Below are 20,693 nucleotides of genomic sequence, written 5' to 3' on the forward strand. Positions count from 1 at the left end.
TATTCCGGAAAATGATAATTTATTCAATCCATTTAGGAGTACAATTCATCGGTAATAGGTATGTCATTGAGATGACAGGTCAGAGTGCAGGCAGAGATAGAATACAAATTCATAGCCTTCTGTATCACCAGCAATGCAGGGTGGCAAGCCTGCTCGAAATTCCAAGAGGATGGTTGTTTGCGAAGTGAGTTGGTGTTTTGGCAGAGAAAATAAACACCCAACGTGGGGCTCGAACCCACGACCCTGAGATTAAGAGTCTCATGCTCTACCAACTGAGCTAGCCAGGTAACCAATAGTGATTTGACTTGGTTCGAATATCGTACATCCCAGTTTCTGCAAAATATGGTGATCAGTGAGTGTTGTTGATGGATCCTGTGGTGCAATCTGTTAGCGTGTTGTACTTATACAGCAGTATACACTAATTCGATGCGAAGGTTATGAGTTCAAGCCCCACCAGGAGCAAGTATTCTTCTTGAAGCCTCTGCCTGTCTATTTCTCTTCCGGAAAATGATAATTTATTCAATCCATTTAGGAGTACAATTCATCGGTAATAGGGATGTCATTGAGATGACAGGTCAGAGTGCAGGCAGAGATAGAATACAAATTCATAGCCTCGAACCCACGACCCTGAGATTAAGAGTCTCATGCGCTACCGACTGAGCTAGCCAGGTACCTCATTATTAATATTGACTTGGTCCGAATATCATACAGCCACGTTTCTGCCAAATATGGGGTTATGTGAGAGTGTTGTTGATGGATCCTGTGGTGCATTCTGTTACCGTGTTGTACTTGTAAAGCAATATACAGCAATTCGATGCGAAGGTTATGAGTTCAAGCCCCACCAGGAGCAAGTATTCTACTTGAAGCCTCTGCCTGTCTATTTCTATTCCGGAAAATTATAATTTATTCAATACATTTACGAGTACAATTCATCGGTAATAGGGATATCATTGAGATGACAGGTCAGAGTTCAGGCAGAGATAGAATACAAATTCATAGCCTTCTGTATCACCAGCTATGCAGGGTGGCAAGCCTGCTCAAAATTCCAAGCGGATGGCTGTTTACGAAGTGAGTTAGTGCTTCGGCAGAGAAAATAATCACCTAACGTGGGGCTCGAACCCACGACCCTGAGATTAAGAGTCTCATGCTCTACCGACTGAGCTAGCCAGGCACCTTTATGAATATTGACTTGGTTCGAATATCGTACATCCCAGTTTCTGCAAAATATGGTGATCAGTGAGTGTTGTTGATGGATCCTGTGGTGCAATCTGTTCGCGTGTTGTACTTATACAGCAGTATACAGTAATTCGATGCGAAGGTTATGAGTTCAAACCCCACCAGGAGCAAGTATTGTTCTTGAAGCCCCTGCCTGTCCATTTCTATTCCGGAAAATGATAATTTATTCAATCCATTTAGGAGTACAATTCATCGGTAATAGGGATGTCATTGAGATGACAGGTCAGAGTGCAGGCAGAGATAGAATACAAATTCATAGCCTTCTGTATCACCAGCAATGCAGGGTGGCAAGCCTGCTCAAAAATTCCAAGAGGATGGCTTGTTTGCGAAGTGAGTTGGTTCTTCGGCAGAGAAAATAATCACCTAACGTGGGTCTCGAACCCACGACCCTGAGATTAAGAGTCTCATGCTCTACCGACTGAGCTAGCCAGGTACCTCAATAGTGAGTTTGACTTGGTTCGAATATCGTACATCCCAGTTTCTGCAAAATATGGTGATCAGTGAGTGTTGTTGATGGATCCTGTGGTGCAATCTGTTCGCGTGTTGTACTTATACAGCAGTATACAGCAATTAGAGGACAAGGTTATGAGTTCAAGCCCCACCAGGAGCAAGTATTCTTCTTGAAGCCTCTGCCTGTCTATTTCTATTCTGGAAAATGATAATTTATTCAATCCATTTAGGAGTACAATTCATCGGTAATAGGTATGTCATTGAGATGACAGGTCAGAGTGCAGGCAGAGATAGAATACAAATTCATAGCCTTCTGTATCACCAGCAATGCAGGGTGGCAAGCCTGCTCGAAATTCCAAGAGGATGGTTGTTTGCGAAGTGAGTTGGTGCTTTGGCAGAGAAAATAATCACCTAACGTGGGGCTCGAACCCACGATTAAGAGTCTCATGCTCTACCGACTGAGCTAGCCAGGTACCTCAATAGTGAGTTTGACTTGGTTCGAATATCGTACATCCCAGTTTCTGCAAAATATGGTGATCAGTGAGTGTTGTTGATGGATCCTGTGGTGCAATCTGTTAGCGTGTTGTACTTATACAGCAGTATACAGTAATTTGATGCGAAGGTTATGAGTTCAAGCCCCACCAGGAGCAAGTATTCTTCTTGAAGCCTCTGCCTGTCTATTTCTATTCCGGAAAATGATAATTTATTCAATCCATTTAGGAGTACAATTCATCGGTAATAGGTATGTCATTGAGATGACAGGTCAGAGTGCAGGCAGAGATAGAATACAAATTCATAGCCTTCTGTATCACCAGCAATGCAGGGTGGCAAGCCTGCTCGAAATTCCAAGAGGATGGTTGTTTGCGAAGTGAGTTGGTGCTTTTGGCAGAGAAAATAATCACCTAACGTGGGGCTCGAACCCACGACCCTGAGATTAAGAGTCTCATGCTCTACCGACTGAGCTAGCCAGGTACCTCAATAGTGAGTTTGACTTGGTTCGAATATCGTACATCCCAGTTTCTGCAAAATATGGTGATCAGTGAGTGTTGTTGATGGATCCTGTGGTGCAATCTGTTAGCGTGTTGTACTTATACAGCAGTATACACTAATTCGATGCGAAGGTTATGAGTTCAAGCCCCACCAGGAGCAAGTATTCTTCTTGAAGCCTCTGCCTGTCTATTTCTATTCCGGAAAATGATAATTTATTCAATCCATTTAGGAGTACAATTCATCGGTAATAGGGATGTCATTGAGATGACAGGTCAGAGTGCAGGCAGAGATAGAATACAAATTCATAGCCTTCTGTATCACCAGCAATGCAGGGTGGCAAGCCTGCTCGAAATTCCAAGAGGATGGTTGTTTGCGAAGTGAGTTGGTGTTTTGGCAGAGAAAATAAACACCCAACGTGGGGCTCGAACCCACGACCCTGAGATTAAGAGTCTCATGCTCTACCGACTGAGCTAGCCAGGTACCTCAATAGTGAGTTTGACTTGGTTCGAATATCGTACATCCCAGTTTCTGCAAAATATGGTGATCAGTGAGTGTTGTTGATGGATCCTGTGGTGCAATCTGTTCGCGTGTTGTACTTATACAGCAGTATACAGCAATTAGAGGACAAGGTTATGAGTTCAAGCCCCACCAGGAGCAAGTATTCTTCTTGAAGCCTCTGCCTGTCTATTTCTATTCCGGAAAATGATAATTTATTCAATCCATTTAGGAGTACAATTCATCGGTAATAGGTATGTCATTGAGATGACAGGTCAGAGTGCAGGCAGAGATAGAATACAAATTCATAGCCTTCTGTATCACCAGCAATGCAGGGTGGCAAGCCTGCTCGAAATTCCAAGAGGATGGTTGTTTGCGAAGTGAGTTGGTGTTTTGGCAGAGAAAATAAACACCCAACGTGGGGCTCGAACCCACGACCCTGAGATTAAGAGTCTCATGCTCTACCGACTGAGCTAGCCAGGTACCTCAATAGTGAGTTTGACTTGGTTCGAATATCGTACATCCCAGTTTCTGCAAAATATGGTGATCAGTGAGTGTTGTTGATGGATCCTGTGGTGCAATCTGTTAGCGTGTTGTACTTATACAGCAGTATACAGCAATTAGAGGACAAGGTTATGAGTTCAAGCCCCACCAGGAGCAAGTATTCTTCTTGAAGCCTCTGCCTGTCTATTTCTATTCCGGAAAATGATAATTTATTCAATCCATTTAGGAGTACAATTCATCGGTAATAGGTATGTCATTGAGATGACAGGTCAGAGTGCAGGCAGAGATAGAATACAAATTCATAGCCTGCTGTATCACCAGCAAAGCAGGGTGTCAAGCCTGCTCGAAATTCCAAGAGGATGGTTGTTTGCGAATTGAGTTGGTGCTTTTGGCAGAGAAAATAATCACCTAACGTGGGGCTCGAACCCACGACCCTGAGATTAAGAGTCTCATGCTCTACCGACTGAGCTAGCCAGGTACCTCAATAGTGAGTTTGACTTGGTTCGAATATCGTACATCCCAGTTTCTGCAAAATATGGTGATCAGTGAGTGTTGTTGATGGATCCTGTGGTGCAATCTGTTAGCGTGTTGTACTTATACAGCAGTATACACTAATTCGATGCGAAGGTTATGAGTTCAAGCCCCACCAGGAGCAAGTATTCTTCTTGAAGCCTCTGCCTGTCTATTTCTATTCCGGAAAATGATAATTTATTCAATCCATTTAGGAGTACAATTCATCGGTAATAGGGATGTCATTGAGATGACAGGTCAGAGTGCAGGCAGAGATAGAATACAAATTCATAGCCTTCTGTATCACCAGCAATGCAGGGTGGCAAGCCTGCTCGAAATTCCAAGAGGATGGTTGTTTGCGAAGTGAGTTGGTGTTTTGGCAGAGAAAATAAACACCCAACGTGGGGCTCGAACCCACGACCCTGAGATTAAGAGTCTCATGCTCTACCGACTGAGCTAGCCAGGTAACCAGTAGTGATTGTGACTTGGTTCGAATATCGTACATCCCAGTTTCTGCAAAATATGGTGATCAGTGAGTGTTGTTGATGGATCCTGTGGTGCAATCTGTTAGCGTGTTGTACTTATACAGCAGTATACAGCAATTCGATGAGAAGGTTATGAGTTCAAGCCCCACCAGGAGCAAGTATTCTTCTTGAAGCCTCTGCCTGTCTATTTCTATTCCGGAAAATGATAATTTATTCAATCCATTTAGGAGTACAATTCATCGGTAATAGGGATGTCATTGAGATGACAGGTCAGAGTGCAGGCAGAGATAGAATACAAATTCATAGCCTTCTGTATCACCAGCAATGCAGGGTGGCAAGCCTGCTCGAAATTCCAAGAGGATGGTTGTTTGCGAAGTGAGTTGGTGCTTCGGCAGAGAAAATAATCACCTAACGTGGGGCTCGAACCCACGACCCTGAGATTAAGAGTCTCATGCTCTACCGACTGAGCTAGCCAGGTACCTCAATAGTGAGTTTGACTTGGTTCGAATATCGTACATCCCAGTTTCTGCAAAATATGGTGATCAGTGAGTGTTGTTGATGGATCCTGTGGTGCAATCTGTTCGCGTGTTGTACTTATACAGCAGTATACAGCAATTAGATGACAAGGTTATGAGTTCAAGCCCCACCAGGAGCAAGTATTCTTCTTGAAGCCTCTGCCTGTCTATTTCTATTCCGGAAAATGATAATTTATTCAATCCATTTAGGAGTACAATTCATCGGTAATAGGTATGTCATTGAGATGACAGGTCAGAGTGCAGGCAGAGATAGAATACAAATTCATAGCCTTCTGTATCACCAGCAATGCAGGGTGGCAAGCCTGCTCGAAATTCCAAGAGGATGGTTGTTTGCGAAGTGAGTTGGTGTTTTGGCAGAGAAAATAATCACCTAACGTGGGGCTCGAACCCACGACCCTGAGATTAAGAGTCTCATGCTCTACCGACTGAGCTAGCCAGGTACCTCAATAGTGAGTTTGACTTGGTTCGAATATCGTACATCCCAGTTTCTGCAAAATATGGTGATCAGTGAGTGTTGTTGATGGATCCTGTGGTGCAATCTGTTAGCGTGTTGTACTTATACAGCAGTATACACTAATTCGATGCGAAGGTTATGAGTTCAAGCCCCACCAGGAGCAAGTATTCTTCTTGAAGCCTCTGCCTGTCTATTTCTATTCCGGAAAATGATAATTTATTCAATCCATTTAGGAGTACAATTCATCGGTAATAGGGATGTCATTGAGATGACAGGTCAGAGTGCAGGCAGAGATAGAATACAAATTCATAGCCTTCTGTATCACCAGCAATGCAGGGTGGCAAGCCTGCTCGAAATTCCAAGAGGATGGTTGTTTGCGAAGTGAGTTGGTGTTTTGGCAGAGAAAATAAACACCCAACGTGGGGCTCGAACCCACGACCCTGAGATTAAGAGTCTCATGCTCTACCGACTGAGCTAGCCAGGTAACCAATAGTGATTTGACTTGGTTCGAATATCGTACATCCCAGTTTCTGCAAAATATGGTGATCAGTGAGTGTTGTTGATGGATCCTGTGGTGCAATCTGTTAGCGTGTTGTACTTATACAGCAGTATACACTAATTCGATGCGAAGGTTATGAGTTCAAGCCCCACCAGGAGCAAGTATTCTTCTTGAAGCCTCTGCCTGTCTATTTCTATTCCGGAAAATGATAATTTATTCAATCCATTTAGGAGTACAATTCATCGGTAATAGGTATGTCATTGAGATGACAGGTCAGAGTGCAGGCAGAGATAGAATACAAATTCATAGCCTTCTGTATCACCAGCAATGCAGGGTGGCAAGCCTGCTCGAAATTCCAAGAGGATGGTTGTTTGCGAAGTGAGTTGGTGTTTTGGCAGAGAAAATAAACACCCAACGTGGGGCTCGAACCCACGACCCTGAGATTAAGAGTCTCATGCTCTACCGACTGAGCTAGCCAGGTACCTCAATAGTGAGTTTGACTTGGTTCGAATATCGTACATCCCAGTTTCTGCAAAATATGGTGATCAGTGAGTGTTGTTGATGGATCCTGTGGTGCAATCTGTTAGCGTGTTGTACTTATACAGCAGTATACACTAATTCGATGCGAAGGTTATGAGTTCAAGCCCCACCAGGAGCAAGTATTCTTCTTGAAGCCTCTGCCTGTCTATTTCTATTCCGGAAAATGATAATTTATTCAATCCATTTAGGAGTACAATTCATCGGTAATAGGGATGTCATTGAGATGACAGGTCAGAGTGCAGGCAGAGATAGAATACAAATCATTGAGATTAAGAGTCTCAGGTCAGAGCTGCCAGGTAGAGATAGAATATTGACTTGGTCCGAATATCATACAGCCACGTTTCTGCCAAATATGGGGTTATCACCAGAGTGTTGTTGATGGATCCTGTGGTGCATTCTGTTACCGTGTTGTACTTGTAAAGCAGTATACAGCAATTCGAGGAAGGTTATGAGTTCAAGCCCCACCAGGAGCAAGTATTCTACTTGAAGCCTCTGCCTGTCTATTTCTATTCCGGAAAATTATAATTTATTCAATACATTTAGGAGTACAATTCATCGGTAATAGGGATATCATTGAGATGACAGGTCAGAGTTCAGGCAGAGATAGAATACAAATTCATAGCCTTCTGTATCACCAGCTATGCAGGGTGGCAAGCCTGCTCAAAATTCCAAGCGGATGGCTGTTTACGAAGTGAGTTAGTGCTTCGGCAGAGAAAATAATCACCTAACGTGGGGCTCGAACCCACGGAGATTAAGAGTCTCATGCTCTACCAACTGAGCTAGCCAGGCACCTTTATGAATTTGACTTGGTTCGAATATCGTACATCCCAGTTTCTGCAAAATATGGTGATCAGTGAGTGTTGTTGATGGATCCTGTGGTGCAATCTGTTCGCGTGTTGTACTTATACAGCAGTATACAGTAATTCGATGCGAAGGTTATGAGTTCAAACCCCACCAGGAGCAAGTATTCTTCTTGAAGCCTCTGCCTGTCTATTTCTATTCCGGAAAATGATAATTTATTCAATCCATTTAGGAGTACAATTCATCGGTAATAGGTATGTCATTGAGATGACAGGTCAGAGTGCAGGCAGAGATAGAATACAAATTCATAGCCTGCTGTATCACCAGCAAAGCAGGGTGTCAAGCCTGCTCGAAATTCCAAGAGGATGGTTGTTTGCGAATTGAGTTGGTGCTTCGGCAGAGAAAATAATCACCTAACGTGGGGCTCGAACCCACGACCCTGAGATTAAGAGTCTCATGCTCTACCGACTGAGCTAGCCAGGTACCTCAATAGTGAGTTTGACTTTGTTCGAATATCGTACATCCCAGTTTCTGCAAAATATGGTGATCAGTGAGTGTTGTTGATGGATCCTGTGGTGCAATCTGTTAGCGTGTTGTACTTATACAGCAGTATACAGCTAATTCGATGCGAAGGTTATGAGTTCAAGCCCCACCAGGAGCAAGTATTCTTCTTGAAGCCTCTGCCTGTCTATTTCTATTCCGGAAAATGATAATTTATTCAATCCATTTAGGAGTACAATTCATCGGTAATAGGTATGTCATTGAGATGACAGGTCAGAGTGCAGGCAGAGATAGAATACAAATTCATAGCCTTCTGTATCACCAGCAATGCAGGGTGGCAAGCCTGCTCGAAATTCCAAGAGGATGGTTGTTTGCGAAGTGAGTTGGTGTTTTGGCAGAGAAAATAAACACCTAACGTGGGGCTCGAACCCACGACCCTGAGATTAAGAGTCTCATGCTCTACCGACTGAGCTAGCCAGGTAACTCAATAGTGATTTGACTTGGTTCGAATATCGTACATCCCAGTTTCTGCAAAATATGGTGATCAGTGAGTGTTGTTGATGGATCCTGTGGTGCAATCTGTTAGCGTGTTGTACTTATACAGCAGTATACAGTAATTCGATGCAAAGGTTATGAGTTCAAGCCCCACCAGGAGCAAGTATTCTTCTTGAAGCCTCTGCCTGTCTATTTCTATTCCGGAAAATGATAATTTATTCAATCCATTTAGGAGTACAATTCATCGGTAATAGGTATGTCATTGAGATGACAGGTGAGAGTGCAGGTAGAGATAGAATACAAATTCATAGCCTTCTGGATCACCAGCTGTGCAGGGTGGCAAGCCTGCTCGAAATTCCAAGAGGATGGTTGTTTGCGAAGTGAGTTGGTGTTTTGGCAGAGAAAATAATCACCCAACGTGGGGCTCGAACCCACGACCCTGAGATTAAGAGTCTCATGCTCTACCGACTGAGCTAGCCAGGTACCTCAATAGTGAGTTTGACTTGGTTCGAATATCGTACATCCCAGTTTCTGCAAAATATGGTGATCAGTGAGTGTTGTTGATGGATCCTGTGGTGCAATCTGTTAGCGTGTTGTACTTATACAGCAGTATACAGCAATTAGATGACAAGGTTATGAGTTCAAGCCCCACCAGGAGCAAGTATTCTTCTTGAAGCCTCTGCCTGTCTATTTCTATTCCGGAAAATGATAATTTATTCAATCCATTTAGGAGTACAATTCATCGGTAATAGGTATGTCATTGAGATGACAGGTCAGAGTGCAGGCAGAGATAGAATACAAATTCATAGCCTTCTGTATCACCAGCAATGCAGGGTGGCAAGCCTGCTCGAAATTCCAAGAGGATGGTTGTTTGCGAAGTGAGTTGGTGTTTTGGCAGAGAAAATAAACACCCAACGTGGGGCTCGAACCCACGACCCTGAGATTAAGAGTCTCATGCTCTACCGACTGAGCTAGCCAGGTACCTCAATAGTGAGTTTGACTTGGTTCGAATATCGTACATCCCAGTTTCTGCAAAATATGGTGATCAGTGAGTGTTGTTGATGGATCCTGTGGTGCAATCTGTTAGCGTGTTGTACTTATACAGCAGTATACAGCAATTAGAGGACAAGGTTATGAGTTCAAGCCCCACCAGGAGCAAGTATTCTTCTTGAAGCCTCTGCCTGTCTATTTCTATTCCGGAAAATGATAATTTATTCAATCCATTTAGGAGTACAATTCATCGGTAATAGGTATGTCATTGAGATGACAGGTCAGAGTGCAGGCAGAGATAGAATACAAATTCATAGCCTTCTGTATCACCAGCAATGCAGGGTGGCAAGCCTGCTCGAAATTCCAAGAGGATGGTTGTTTGCGAAGTGAGTTGGTGCTTCGGCAGAGAAAATAATCACCTAACGTGGGGCTCGAACCCACGACCCTGAGATTAAGAGTCTCATGCTCTACCGACTGAGCTAGCCAGGTACCTCAATAGTGAGTTTGACTTGGTTCGAATATCGTACATCCCAGTTTCTGCAAAATATGGTGATCAGTGAGTGTTGTTGATGGATCCTGTGGTGCAATCTGTTCGCGTGTTGTACTTATACAGCAGTATACAGCAATTAGAGGACAAGGTTATGAGTTCAAGCCCCACCAGGAGCAAGTATTCTTCTTGAAGCCTCTGCCTGTCTATTTCTATTCCGGAAAATGATAATTTATTCAATCCATTTAGGAGTACAATTCATCGGTAATAGGGATGTCATTGAGATGACAGGTCAGAGTGCAGGCAGAGATAGAATACAAATTCATAGCCTTCTGTATCACCAGCAATGCAGGGTGGCAAGCCTGCTCGAAATTCCAAGAGGATGGTTGTTTGCGAAGTGAGTTGGTTCTTCGGCAGAGAAAATAATCACCTAACGTGGGGCTCGAACCCACGACCCTGAGATTAAGAGTCTCATGCTCTACCGACTGAGCTAGCCAGGTACCTCAATAGTGAGTTTGACTTGGTTCGAATATCGTACATCCCAGTTTCTGCAAAATATGGTGATCAGTGAGTGTTGTTGATGGATCCTGTGGTGCAATCTGTTAGCGTGTTGTACTTATACAGCAGTATACACTAATTCGATGCGAAGGTTATGAGTTCAAGCCCCACCAGGAGCAAGTATTCTTCTTGAAGCCTCTGCCTGTCTATTTCTATTCCGGAAAATGATAATTTATTCAATCCATTTAGGAGTACAATTCATCGGTAATAGGTATGTCATTGAGATGACAGGTCAGAGTGCAGGCAGAGATAGAATACAAATTCATAGCCTTCTGTATCACCAGCAATGCAGGGTGGCAAGCCTGCTCGAAATTCCAAGAGGATGGTTGTTTGCGAAGTGAGTTGGTGTTTTGGCAGAGAAAATAAACACCCAACGTGGGGCTCGAACCCACGACCCTGAGATTAAGAGTCTCATGCTCTACCGACTGAGCTAGCCAGGTACCTCAATAGTGAGTTTGACTTTGTTCGAATATCGTACATCCCAGTTTCTGCAAAATATGGTGATCAGTGAGTGTTGTTGATGGATCCTGTGGTGCAATCTGTTAGCGTGTTGTACTTATACAGCAGTATACAGCAATTAGAGGACAAGGTTATGAGTTCAAGCCCCACCAGGAGCAAGTATTCTTCTTGAAGCCTCTGCCTGTCTATTTCTATTCCGGAAAATGATAATTTATTCAATCCATTTAGGAGTACAATTCATCGGTAATAGGTATGTCATTGAGATGACAGGTCAGAGTGCAGGCAGAGATAGAATACAAATTCATAGCCTTCTGTATCACCAGCAATGCAGGGTGGCAAGCCTGCTCGAAATTCCAAGAGGATGGTTGTTTGCGAAGTGAGTTGGTTCTTCGGCAGAGAAAATAATCACCTAACGTGGGGCTCGAACCCACGACCCTGAGATTAAGAGTCTCATGCTCTACCGACTGAGCTAGCCAGGTACCTCAATAGTGAGTTTGACTTGGTTCGAATATCGTACATCCCAGTTTCTGCAAAATATGGTGATCAGTGAGTGTTGTTGATGGATCCTGTGGTGCAATCTGTTCGCGTGTTGTACTTATACAGCAGTATACAGCAATTAGAGGACAAGGTTATGAGTTCAAGCCCCACCAGGAGCAAGTATTCTTCTTGAAGCCTCTGCCTGTCTATTTCTATTCCGGAAAATGATAATTTATTCAATCCATTTAGGAGTACAATTCATCGGTAATAGGGATGTCATTGAGATGACAGGTCAGAGTGCAGGCAGAGATAGAATACAAATTCATAGCCTTCTGTATCACCAGCAATGCAGGGTGGCAAGCCTGCTCGAAATTCCAAGAGGATGGTTGTTTGCGAAGTGAGTTGGTTCTTGGCAGAGAAAATAATCACCTAACGTGGGGCTCGAACCCACGACCCTGAGATTAAGAGTCTCATGCTCTACCAACTGAGCTAGCCAGGTACCTCAATAGTGAGTTTGACTTTGTTCGAATATCGTACATCCCAGTTTCTGCAAAATATGGTGATCAGTGAGTGTTGTTGATGGATCCTGTGGTGCAATCTGTTAGCGTGTTGTACTTATACAGCAGTATACACTAATTCGATGCGAAGGTTATGAGTTCAAGCCCCACCAGGAGAAAGTATTCTTCTTGAAGCCTCTGCCTGTCTATTTCTATTCCGGAAAATGATAATTTATTCAATCCATTTAGGAGTACAATTCATCGGTAATAGGGATGTCATTGAGATGACAGGTCAGAGTGCAGGCAGAGATAGAATACAAATTCATAGCCTTCTGTATCACCAGCAATGCAGGGTGGCAAGCCTGCTCGAAATTCCAAGAGGATGGTTGTTTGCGAAGTGAGTTGGTGTTTTGGCAGAGAAAATAAACACCCAACGTGGGGCTCGAACCCACGACCCTGAGATTAAGAGTCTCATGCTCTACCGACTGAGCTAGCCAGGTACCTCAATAGTGAGTTTGACTTGGTTCGAATATCGTACATCCCAGTTTCTGCAAAATATGGTGATCAGTGAGTGTTGTTGATGGATCCTGTGGTGCAATCTGTTCGCGTGTTGTACTTATACAGCAGTATACAGCAATTAGAGGACAAGGTTATGAGTTCAAGCCCCACCAGGAGCAAGTATTCTTCTTGAAGCCTCTGCCTGTCTATTTCTATTCCGGAAAATGATAATTTATTCAATCCATTTAGGAGTACAATTCATCGGTAATAGGTATGTCATTGAGATGACAGGTCAGAGTGCAGGCAGAGATAGAATACAAATTCATAGCCTGCTGTATCACCAGCAAAGCAGGGTGTCAAGCCTGCTCGAAATTCCAAGAGGATGGTTGTTTGCGAATTGAGTTGGTGCTTCGGCAGAGAAAATAATCACCTAACGTGGGGCTCGAACCCACGACCCTGAGATTAAGAGTCTCATGCTCTACCGACTGAGCTAGCCAGGTACCTCAATAATGAGTTTGACTTTGTTCGAATATCGTACATCCCAGTTTCTGCAAAATATGGTGATCAGTGAGTGTTGTTGATGGATCCTGTGGTGCAATCTGTTAGCGTGTTGTACTTATATAGCAGTATACACTAATTCGATGCGAAGGTTATGAGTTCAAACCCCACCAGGAGCAAGTATTCTTCTTGAAGCCTCTGCCTGTCTATTTCTATTCCGGAAAATGATAATTTATTCAATCCATTTAGGAGTACAATTCATCGGTAATAGGGATGTCATTGAGATGACAGGTCAGAGTGCAGGCAGAGATAGAATACAAATTCATAGCCTTCTGTATCACCAGCAATGCAGGGTGGCAAGCCTGCTCGAAATTCCAAGAGGATGGTTGTTTGCGAAGTGAGTTGGTGTTTTGGCAGAGAAAATAAACACCCAACGTGGGGCTCGAACCCACGACCCTGAGATTAAGAGTCTCATGCTCTACCGACTGAGCTAGCCAGGTAACCAGTAGTGATTGTGACTTGGTTCGAATATCGTACATCCCAGTTTCTGCAAAATATGTTGATCAGTGAGTGTTGTTGATGGATCCTGTGGTGCAATCTGTTAGCGTGTTGTACTTATACAGCAGTATACACTAATTCGATGCGAAGGTTATGAGTTCAAGCCCCACCAGGAGCAAGTATTCTTCTTGAAGCCTCTGCCTGTATTCTTGAAGCCCCATACGTAGAATGTATAACATTGACTGTAAGTTATAAAAGCGTCTGTCTATTTATTATTATTATTATTATATTATTCCGGAAAATGATAATTTATTAAATCCATTTAGGAGTACAATTCATCGGTAATAGGGATGTCATTGAGATGACAGGTCAGAGTGCAGGCAGAGATAGAATACAAATTCATAGCCTTCTGTATCACCAGCAATGCAGGGTGGCAAGCCTGCTCGAAATTCCAAGAGGATGGTTGTTTGCGAAGTGAGTTGGTGCTTTGGCAGAGAAAATAATCACCTAACGTGGGGCTCGAACCCACGACCCTGAGATTAAGAGTCTCATGCTCTACCGACTGAGCTAGCCAGGTACCTCAATAGTGAGTTTGACTTGGTTCGAATATCGTACATCCCAGTTTCTGCAAAATATGGTGATCAGTGAGTGTTGTTGATGGATCCTGTGGTGCAATCTGTTCGCGTGTTGTACTTATACAGCAGTATACAGCAATTAGATGACAAGGTTATGAGTTCAAGCCCCACCAGGAGCAAGTATTCTTCTTGAAGCCTCTGCCTGTCTATTTCTATTCCGGAAAATGATAATTTATTCAATCCATTTAGGAGTACAATTCATCGGTAATAGGTATGTCATTGAGATGACAGGTCAGAGTGCAGGCAGAGATAGAATACAAATTCATAGCCTTCTGTATCACCAGCAATGCAGGGTGGCAAGCCTGCTCGAAATTCCAAGAGGATGGTTGTTTGCGAAGTGAGTTGGTGTTTTGGCAGAGAAAATAAACACCCAACGTGGGGCTCGAACCCACGACCCTGAGATTAAGAGTCTCATGCTCTACCGACTGAGCTAGCCAGGTACCTCAATAGTGAGTTTGACTTGGTTCGAATATCGTACATCCCAGTTTCTGCAAAATATGGTGATCAGTGAGTGTTGTTGATGGATCCTGTGGTGCAATCTGTTCGCGTGTTGTACTTATACAGCAGTATACACTAATTCGATGCGAAGGTTATGAGTTCAAGCCCCACCAGGAGCAAGTATTCTTCTTGAAGCCTCTGCCTGTCTATTTCTATTCCGGAAAATGATAATTTATTCAATCCATTTAGGAGTACAATTCATCGGTAATAGGTATGTCATTGAGATGACAGGTCAGAGTGCAGGCAGAGATAGAATACAAATTCATAGCCTTCTGTATCACCAGCAATGCAGGGTGGCAAGCCTGCTCGAAATTCCAAGAGGATGGTTGTTTGCGAATTGAGTTGGTGCTTCGGCAGAGAAAATAATCACCTAACGTGGGGCTCGAACCCACGACCCTGAGATTAAGAGTCTCATGCTCTACCGACTGAGCTAGCCAGGTACCTCAATAGTGAGTTTGACTTGGTTCGAATATCGTACATCCCAGTTTCTGCAAAATATGGTGATCAGTGAGTGTTGTTGATGGATCCTGTGGTGCAATCTGTTAGCGTGTTGTACTTATACAGCAGTATACAGTAATTTGATGCGAAGTTATGAGTTCAAGACCCACCAGGAGCAAGTATTCTTTTTGAAGCCCTGCCTGTCTATTTCTTGTCTGGAAAATTAGAATTTATTAAATCCATTTAGGAGTACAATTCATCGGTAATAGGGATGTCATTGAGATGACAGGTCAGAGTGCAGGCAGAGATAGAATACAAATTCATAGCCTTCTGTATCACCAGCAATGCAGGGTGGCAAGCCTGCTCGAAATTCCAAGAGGATGGTTGTTTGCGAAGTGAGTTGGTGTTTTGGCAGAGAAAATAAACACCCAACGTGGGGCTCGAACCCACGACCCTGAGATTAAGAGTCTCATGCTCTACCAACTGAGCTAGCCAGGTAACCAGTAGTGATTGTGACTTGGTTCGAATATCGTACATCCCAGTTTCTGCAAAATATGGTGATCAGTGAGTGTTGTTGATGGATCCTGTGGTGCAATCTGTTAGCGTGTTGTACTTATACAGCAGTATACAGTAATTCGATGCCAAGGTTGAGTTCAAGCCCCACCAGGAGCAAGTATTCTTCTTGAAGCCGCTGCCTGTCTATTTCTTGTCCGGAAAATGATAATTTATTCAATCCATTTAGGAGTACAAGTCATCGGTAATAGGTATGTCATTGAGATGACAGGTGAGAGTGCAGGTAGAGATAGAATACAAATTCATAGCCTTCTGTATCACCAGCAAAACAGGGTGGCAAGCCTGCTCGAAATTCCAAGAGGATGGTTGTTTGCGAAGTGAGTTGGTGCTTTGGCAGAGAAAATAAACACCCAACGTGGGGCTCGAACCCTCTACACTGCGATTAAGAGTCTCATGCTCTACCGACTGAGCTAGCCAGGTACCTCAATAGTGAGTTTGACTTGGTTCGAATATCGTACATCCCAGTTTCTGCAAAATATGGTGATCAGTGAGTGTTGTTGATGGATCCTGTGGTGCAATCTGTTCGCGTGTTGTACTTATACAGCAGTATACAGCAATTAGAGGACAAGGTTATGAGTTCAAGCCCCACCAGGAGCAAGTATTCTTCTTGAAGCCTCTGCCTGTCTACTTCTATTCCGGAAAATAATCATTTATTCAATCCATTTAGGAGTACAATTCATCGGTAATAGGTATGTCATTGAGATGACAGGTCAGAGTGCAGGCAGAGATAGAATACAAATTCATAGCCTTCTGTATCACCAGCAAAGCAGGGTGGCAAGCCTGCTCGAAATTCCAAGAGGATGGTTGTTTGCGAAGTGAGTTGGTGCTTTGGCAGAGAAAATAAACACCCAACGTGGGGCTCGAACCCTCTACACTGCGATTAAGAGTCTCATGCTCTACCGACTGAGCTAGCCAGGTACCTCAATAGTGAGTTTGACTTGGTTCGAATATCGTACATCCCAGTTTCTGCAAAATATGGTGATCAGTGAGTGTTGTTGATGGATCCTGTGGTGCAATCTGTTCGCGTGTTGTACTTATACAGCAGTATACAGCAATTAGAGGACAAGGTTATGAGTTCAAGCCCCACCAGGAGCAAGTATTATTCTTGAAGCCTCTGCCTGTCTATTTCTATTCCGGAAAATGATAATTTATTCAATCCATTTAGGAGTACAATTCATCGGTAATAGGTATGTCATTGAGATGACAGGTCAGAGTGCAGGCAGAGATAGAATACAAATTCATAGCCTTCTGTATCACCAGCAATGCAGGGTGGCAAGCCTGCTCGAAATTCCAAGAGGATGGTTGTTTGCGAAGTGAGTTGGTGTTTTGGCAGAGAAAATAAACACCCAACGTGGGGCTCGAACCCACGACCCTGAGATTAAGAGTCTCATGCTCTACCGACTGAGCTAGCCAGGTACCTCAATAGTGAGTTTGACTTGGTTCGAATATCGTACATCCCAGTTTCTGCAAAATATGGTGATCAGTGAGTGTTGTTGATGGATCCTGTGGTGCAATCTGTTCGCGTGTTGTACTTATACAGCAGTATACAGCAATTAGAGGACAAGGTTATGAGTTCAAGCCCCACCAGGAGCAAGTATTCTTCTTGAAGCCTCTGCCTGTCTATTTCTATTCCGGAAAATGATAATTTATTCAATCCATTTAGGAGTACAATTCATCGGTAATAGGTATGTCATTGAGATGACAGGTCAGAGTGCAGGCAGAGATAGAATACAAATTCATAGCCTGCTGTATCACCAGCAAAGCAGGGTGGCAAGCCTGCTCGAAATTCCAAGAGGATGGTTGTTTGCGAATTGAGTTGGTGCTTCGGCAGAGAAAATAATCACCTAACATGGGGCTCGAACCCACGACCCTGAGATTAAGAGTCTCATGCTCTACCGACTGAGCTAGCCAGGTACCTCAATAGTGAGTTTGACTTGGTTCGAATATCGTACATCCCAGTTTCTGCAAAATATGGTGATCAGTGAGTGTTGTTGATGGATCCTGTGGTGCAATCTGTTAGCGTGTTGTACTTATACAGCAGTATACAGTAATTCGATGCCAAGGTTGAGTTCAAGCCCCACCAGGAGCAAGTATTCTTCTTGAAGCCGCTGCCTGTCTATTTCTTGTCCGGAAAATGATAATTTATTCAATCCATTTAGGAGTACAAGTCATCGGTAATAGGTATGTCATTGAGATGACAGGTCAGAGTGCAGGCAGAGATAGAATACAAATTCATAGCCTTCTGTATCACCAGCAAAGCAGGGTGGCAAGCCTGCTCGAAATTCCAAGAGGATGGTTGTTTGCGAAGTGAGTTGGTGCTTTGGCAGAGAAAATAATCACCTAACGTGGGGCTCGAACCCACGATTAAGAGTCTCATGCTCTACCGACTGAGCTAGCCAGGTACCTCAATAGTGAGTTTGACTTGGTTCGAATATCGTACATCCCAGTTTCTGCAAAATATGGTGATCAGTGAGTGTTGTTGATGGATCCTGTGGTGCAATCTGTTCGCGTGTTGTACTTATACAGCAGTATACAGCAATTAGAGGACAAGGTTATGAGTTCAAGCCCCACCAGGAGCAAGTATTCTTCTTGAAGCCTCTGCCTGTCTATTTCTATTCTGGAAAATGATAATTTATTCAATCCATTTAGGAGTACAATTCATCGGTAATAGGTATGTCATTGAGATGACAGGTCAGAGTGCAGGCAGAGATAGAATACAAATTCATAGCCTTCTGTATCACCAGCAAAGCAGGGTGGCAAGCCTGCTCGAAATTCCAAGAGGATGGTTGTTTGCGAAGTGAGTTGGTGCTTTGGCAGAGAAAATAATCACCTAACGTGGGGCTCGAACCCACGATTAAGAGTCTCATGCTCTACCGACTGAGCTAGCCAGGTACCTCAATAGTGAGTTTGACTTGGTTCGAATATCGTACATCCCAGTTTCTGCAAAATATGGTGATCAGTGAGTGTTGTTGATGGATCCTATGGTGCAATGTGTTAGCGTATTGTACTTATACAGCAGTATACAGTAATTTGATGCGAAGGTTATGAGTTCAAGCCCCACCAGGAGCAAGTATTCTTCTTGAAGCCTCTGCCTGTCTATTTCTATTCCGGAAAATGATAATTTATTCAATCCATTTAGGAGTACAATTCATCGGTAATAGGTATGTCATTGAGATGACAGGTCAGAGTGCAGGCAGAGATAGAATACAAATTCATAGCGTTCTGTATCACCAGCAATGCAGGGTGGCAAGCCTGCTCGAAATTCCAAGAGGATGGTTGTTTGCGAAGTGAGTTGGTTCTTCGGCAGAGAAAATAATCACCTAACGTGGGGCTCGAACCCACGACCCTGAGATTAAGAGTCTCATGCTCTACCAACTGAGCTAGCCAGGTACCTCAATAGTGAGTTTGACTTTGTTCGAATATCGTACATCCCAGTTTCTGCAAAATATGGTGATCAGTGAGTGTTGTTGATGGATCCTGTGGTGCAATCTGTTAGCGTGTTGTACTTATATAGCAGTATACACTAATTCGATGCGAAGGTTATGAGTTCAAACCCCACCAGGAGAAAGTATTCTTCTTGAAGCCTCTGCCTGTCTATTTCTATTCCGGAAAATGATAATTTATTCAATCCATTTAGGAGTACAATTCATCGGTAATAGGGATGTCATTGAGATGACAGGTCAGAGTGCAGGCAGAGATAGAATACAAATTCATAGCCTTCTGTATCACCAGCAATGCAGGGTGGCAAGCCTGCTCGAAATTCCAAGAGGATGGTTGTTTGCGAAGTGAGTTGGTGTTTTGGCAGAGAAAATAAACACCCAACGTGGGGCTCGAACCCACGACCCTGAGATTAAGAGTCTCATGCTCTACCGACTGAGCTAGCCAGGTACCTCAATAGTGAGTTTGACTTGGTTCGAATATCGTACATCCCAGTTTCTGCAAAATATGGTGATCAGTGAGTGTTGTTGATGGATCCTGTGGTGCAATCTGTTCGCGTGTTGTACTTATACAGCAGTATACAGCAATTAGAGGACAAGGTTATGAGTTCAAGCCCCACCAGGAGCAAGTATTCTTCTTGAAGCCTCTGCCTGTCTATTTCTATTCTGGAAAATGATAATTTATTCAATCCATTTAGGAGTACAATTCATCGGTAATAGGTATGTCATTGAGATGACAGGTCAGAGTGCAGGCAGAGATAGAATACAAATTCATAGCCTTCTGTATCACCAGCAATGCAGGGTGGCAAGCCTGCTCGAAATTCCAAGAGGATGGTTGTTTGCGAAGTGAGTTGGTGTTTTGGCAGAGAAAATAAACACCCAACGTGGGGCTCGAACCCACGACCCTGAGATTAAGAGTCTCATGCTCTACCGACTGAGCTAGCCAGGTACCTCAATAGTGAGTTTGACTTTGTTCGAATATCGTACATCCCAGTTTCTGCAAAATATGGTGATCAGTGAGTGTTGTTGATGGATCCTGTGGTGCAATCTGTTCGCGTGTTGTACTTATACAGCAGTATACAGCAATTAGAGGACAAGGTTATGAGTTCAAGCCCCACCAGGAGCAAGTATTCTTCTTGAAGCCTCTGCCTGTCTATTTCTATTCCGGAAAATGATAATTTATTCAATCCATTTAGGAGTACAATTCATCGGTAATAGGTATGTCATTGAGATGACAGGTCAGAGTGCAGGCAGAGATAGAATACAAATTCATAGCCTGCTGTATCACCAGCAAAGCAGGGTGTCAAGCCTGCTCGAAATTCCAAGAGGATGGTTGTTTGCGAAGTGAGTTGGTGCTTCGGCAGAGAAAATAATCACCTAACGTGGGGCTCGAACCCACGACCCTGAGATTAAGAGTCTCATGCTCTACCGACTGAGCTAGCCAGGTACCTCAATAATGAGTTTGACTTTGTTCGAATATCGTACATCCCAGTTTCTGCAAAATATGGTGATCAGTGAGTGTTGTTGATGGATCCTGTGGTGCAATCTGTTAGCGTGTTGTACTTATATAGCAGTATACACTAATTCGATGCGAAGGTTATGAGTTCAAACCCCACCAGGAGCAAGTATTCTTCTTGAAGCCTCTGCCTGTCTA

At 43.5% G+C, this 20,693-nt stretch overlaps 32 non-coding genes across 32 annotated transcripts; all 32 read right to left on the bottom strand.

Annotated features, from left to right (window-relative positions):
• Positions 1-214: 214 nt before the first annotated feature.
• trnak-cuu lies at positions 215-287 on the bottom strand. The gene has a single exon. It is a non-coding gene; the product is annotated as a tRNA-Lys (tRNA).
• An 811-nt stretch (positions 288-1,098) lies between these two features.
• trnak-cuu lies at positions 1,099-1,171 on the bottom strand. The gene has a single exon. It is a non-coding gene; the product is annotated as a tRNA-Lys (tRNA).
• A 1,414-nt stretch (positions 1,172-2,585) lies between these two features.
• Positions 2,586-2,658, bottom strand: trnak-cuu. The gene has a single exon. It is a non-coding gene; the product is annotated as a tRNA-Lys (tRNA).
• A 425-nt stretch (positions 2,659-3,083) lies between these two features.
• Positions 3,084-3,156, bottom strand: trnak-cuu. The gene has a single exon. It is a non-coding gene; the product is annotated as a tRNA-Lys (tRNA).
• A 425-nt stretch (positions 3,157-3,581) lies between these two features.
• Positions 3,582-3,654, bottom strand: trnak-cuu. Its single transcript has one exon. It is a non-coding gene; the product is annotated as a tRNA-Lys (tRNA).
• A 426-nt stretch (positions 3,655-4,080) lies between these two features.
• trnak-cuu lies at positions 4,081-4,153 on the bottom strand. The gene has a single exon. It is a non-coding gene; the product is annotated as a tRNA-Lys (tRNA).
• A 425-nt stretch (positions 4,154-4,578) lies between these two features.
• On the bottom strand, positions 4,579-4,651 carry trnak-cuu. The gene has a single exon. It is a non-coding gene; the product is annotated as a tRNA-Lys (tRNA).
• Positions 4,652-5,075: 424 nt separating this feature from the next.
• On the bottom strand, positions 5,076-5,148 carry trnak-cuu. The gene has a single exon. It is a non-coding gene; the product is annotated as a tRNA-Lys (tRNA).
• Positions 5,149-5,573: 425 nt separating this feature from the next.
• trnak-cuu lies at positions 5,574-5,646 on the bottom strand. Its single transcript has one exon. It is a non-coding gene; the product is annotated as a tRNA-Lys (tRNA).
• A 425-nt stretch (positions 5,647-6,071) lies between these two features.
• On the bottom strand, positions 6,072-6,144 carry trnak-cuu. Its single transcript has one exon. It is a non-coding gene; the product is annotated as a tRNA-Lys (tRNA).
• A 423-nt stretch (positions 6,145-6,567) lies between these two features.
• trnak-cuu lies at positions 6,568-6,640 on the bottom strand. The gene has a single exon. It is a non-coding gene; the product is annotated as a tRNA-Lys (tRNA).
• A 1,270-nt stretch (positions 6,641-7,910) lies between these two features.
• trnak-cuu lies at positions 7,911-7,983 on the bottom strand. The gene has a single exon. It is a non-coding gene; the product is annotated as a tRNA-Lys (tRNA).
• Positions 7,984-8,409: 426 nt separating this feature from the next.
• trnak-cuu lies at positions 8,410-8,482 on the bottom strand. Its single transcript has one exon. It is a non-coding gene; the product is annotated as a tRNA-Lys (tRNA).
• A 424-nt stretch (positions 8,483-8,906) lies between these two features.
• Positions 8,907-8,979, bottom strand: trnak-cuu. The gene has a single exon. It is a non-coding gene; the product is annotated as a tRNA-Lys (tRNA).
• Positions 8,980-9,404: 425 nt separating this feature from the next.
• trnak-cuu lies at positions 9,405-9,477 on the bottom strand. The gene has a single exon. It is a non-coding gene; the product is annotated as a tRNA-Lys (tRNA).
• Positions 9,478-9,902: 425 nt separating this feature from the next.
• trnak-cuu lies at positions 9,903-9,975 on the bottom strand. The gene has a single exon. It is a non-coding gene; the product is annotated as a tRNA-Lys (tRNA).
• A 425-nt stretch (positions 9,976-10,400) lies between these two features.
• Positions 10,401-10,473, bottom strand: trnak-cuu. Its single transcript has one exon. It is a non-coding gene; the product is annotated as a tRNA-Lys (tRNA).
• A 425-nt stretch (positions 10,474-10,898) lies between these two features.
• Positions 10,899-10,971, bottom strand: trnak-cuu. The gene has a single exon. It is a non-coding gene; the product is annotated as a tRNA-Lys (tRNA).
• Positions 10,972-11,396: 425 nt separating this feature from the next.
• trnak-cuu lies at positions 11,397-11,469 on the bottom strand. Its single transcript has one exon. It is a non-coding gene; the product is annotated as a tRNA-Lys (tRNA).
• Positions 11,470-11,893: 424 nt separating this feature from the next.
• On the bottom strand, positions 11,894-11,966 carry trnak-cuu. The gene has a single exon. It is a non-coding gene; the product is annotated as a tRNA-Lys (tRNA).
• Positions 11,967-12,391: 425 nt separating this feature from the next.
• Positions 12,392-12,464, bottom strand: trnak-cuu. Its single transcript has one exon. It is a non-coding gene; the product is annotated as a tRNA-Lys (tRNA).
• A 425-nt stretch (positions 12,465-12,889) lies between these two features.
• trnak-cuu lies at positions 12,890-12,962 on the bottom strand. The gene has a single exon. It is a non-coding gene; the product is annotated as a tRNA-Lys (tRNA).
• Positions 12,963-13,387: 425 nt separating this feature from the next.
• On the bottom strand, positions 13,388-13,460 carry trnak-cuu. Its single transcript has one exon. It is a non-coding gene; the product is annotated as a tRNA-Lys (tRNA).
• Positions 13,461-13,962: 502 nt separating this feature from the next.
• Positions 13,963-14,035, bottom strand: trnak-cuu. The gene has a single exon. It is a non-coding gene; the product is annotated as a tRNA-Lys (tRNA).
• A 425-nt stretch (positions 14,036-14,460) lies between these two features.
• On the bottom strand, positions 14,461-14,533 carry trnak-cuu. Its single transcript has one exon. It is a non-coding gene; the product is annotated as a tRNA-Lys (tRNA).
• A 425-nt stretch (positions 14,534-14,958) lies between these two features.
• On the bottom strand, positions 14,959-15,031 carry trnak-cuu. The gene has a single exon. It is a non-coding gene; the product is annotated as a tRNA-Lys (tRNA).
• A 423-nt stretch (positions 15,032-15,454) lies between these two features.
• trnak-cuu lies at positions 15,455-15,527 on the bottom strand. The gene has a single exon. It is a non-coding gene; the product is annotated as a tRNA-Lys (tRNA).
• Positions 15,528-16,945: 1,418 nt separating this feature from the next.
• trnak-cuu lies at positions 16,946-17,018 on the bottom strand. Its single transcript has one exon. It is a non-coding gene; the product is annotated as a tRNA-Lys (tRNA).
• A 1,901-nt stretch (positions 17,019-18,919) lies between these two features.
• trnak-cuu lies at positions 18,920-18,992 on the bottom strand. The gene has a single exon. It is a non-coding gene; the product is annotated as a tRNA-Lys (tRNA).
• A 425-nt stretch (positions 18,993-19,417) lies between these two features.
• Positions 19,418-19,490, bottom strand: trnak-cuu. The gene has a single exon. It is a non-coding gene; the product is annotated as a tRNA-Lys (tRNA).
• A 425-nt stretch (positions 19,491-19,915) lies between these two features.
• Positions 19,916-19,988, bottom strand: trnak-cuu. Its single transcript has one exon. It is a non-coding gene; the product is annotated as a tRNA-Lys (tRNA).
• A 425-nt stretch (positions 19,989-20,413) lies between these two features.
• trnak-cuu lies at positions 20,414-20,486 on the bottom strand. The gene has a single exon. It is a non-coding gene; the product is annotated as a tRNA-Lys (tRNA).
• Positions 20,487-20,693: the final 207 nt, after the last annotated feature.

The sequence above is a fragment of the Oncorhynchus gorbuscha genome, unplaced genomic scaffold, assembly GCF_021184085.1.
Source record: "Oncorhynchus gorbuscha isolate QuinsamMale2020 ecotype Even-year unplaced genomic scaffold, OgorEven_v1.0 Un_scaffold_2225, whole genome shotgun sequence".
In the NCBI taxonomy this organism is placed as follows: Eukaryota; Metazoa; Chordata; class Actinopteri; order Salmoniformes; family Salmonidae; genus Oncorhynchus; species Oncorhynchus gorbuscha.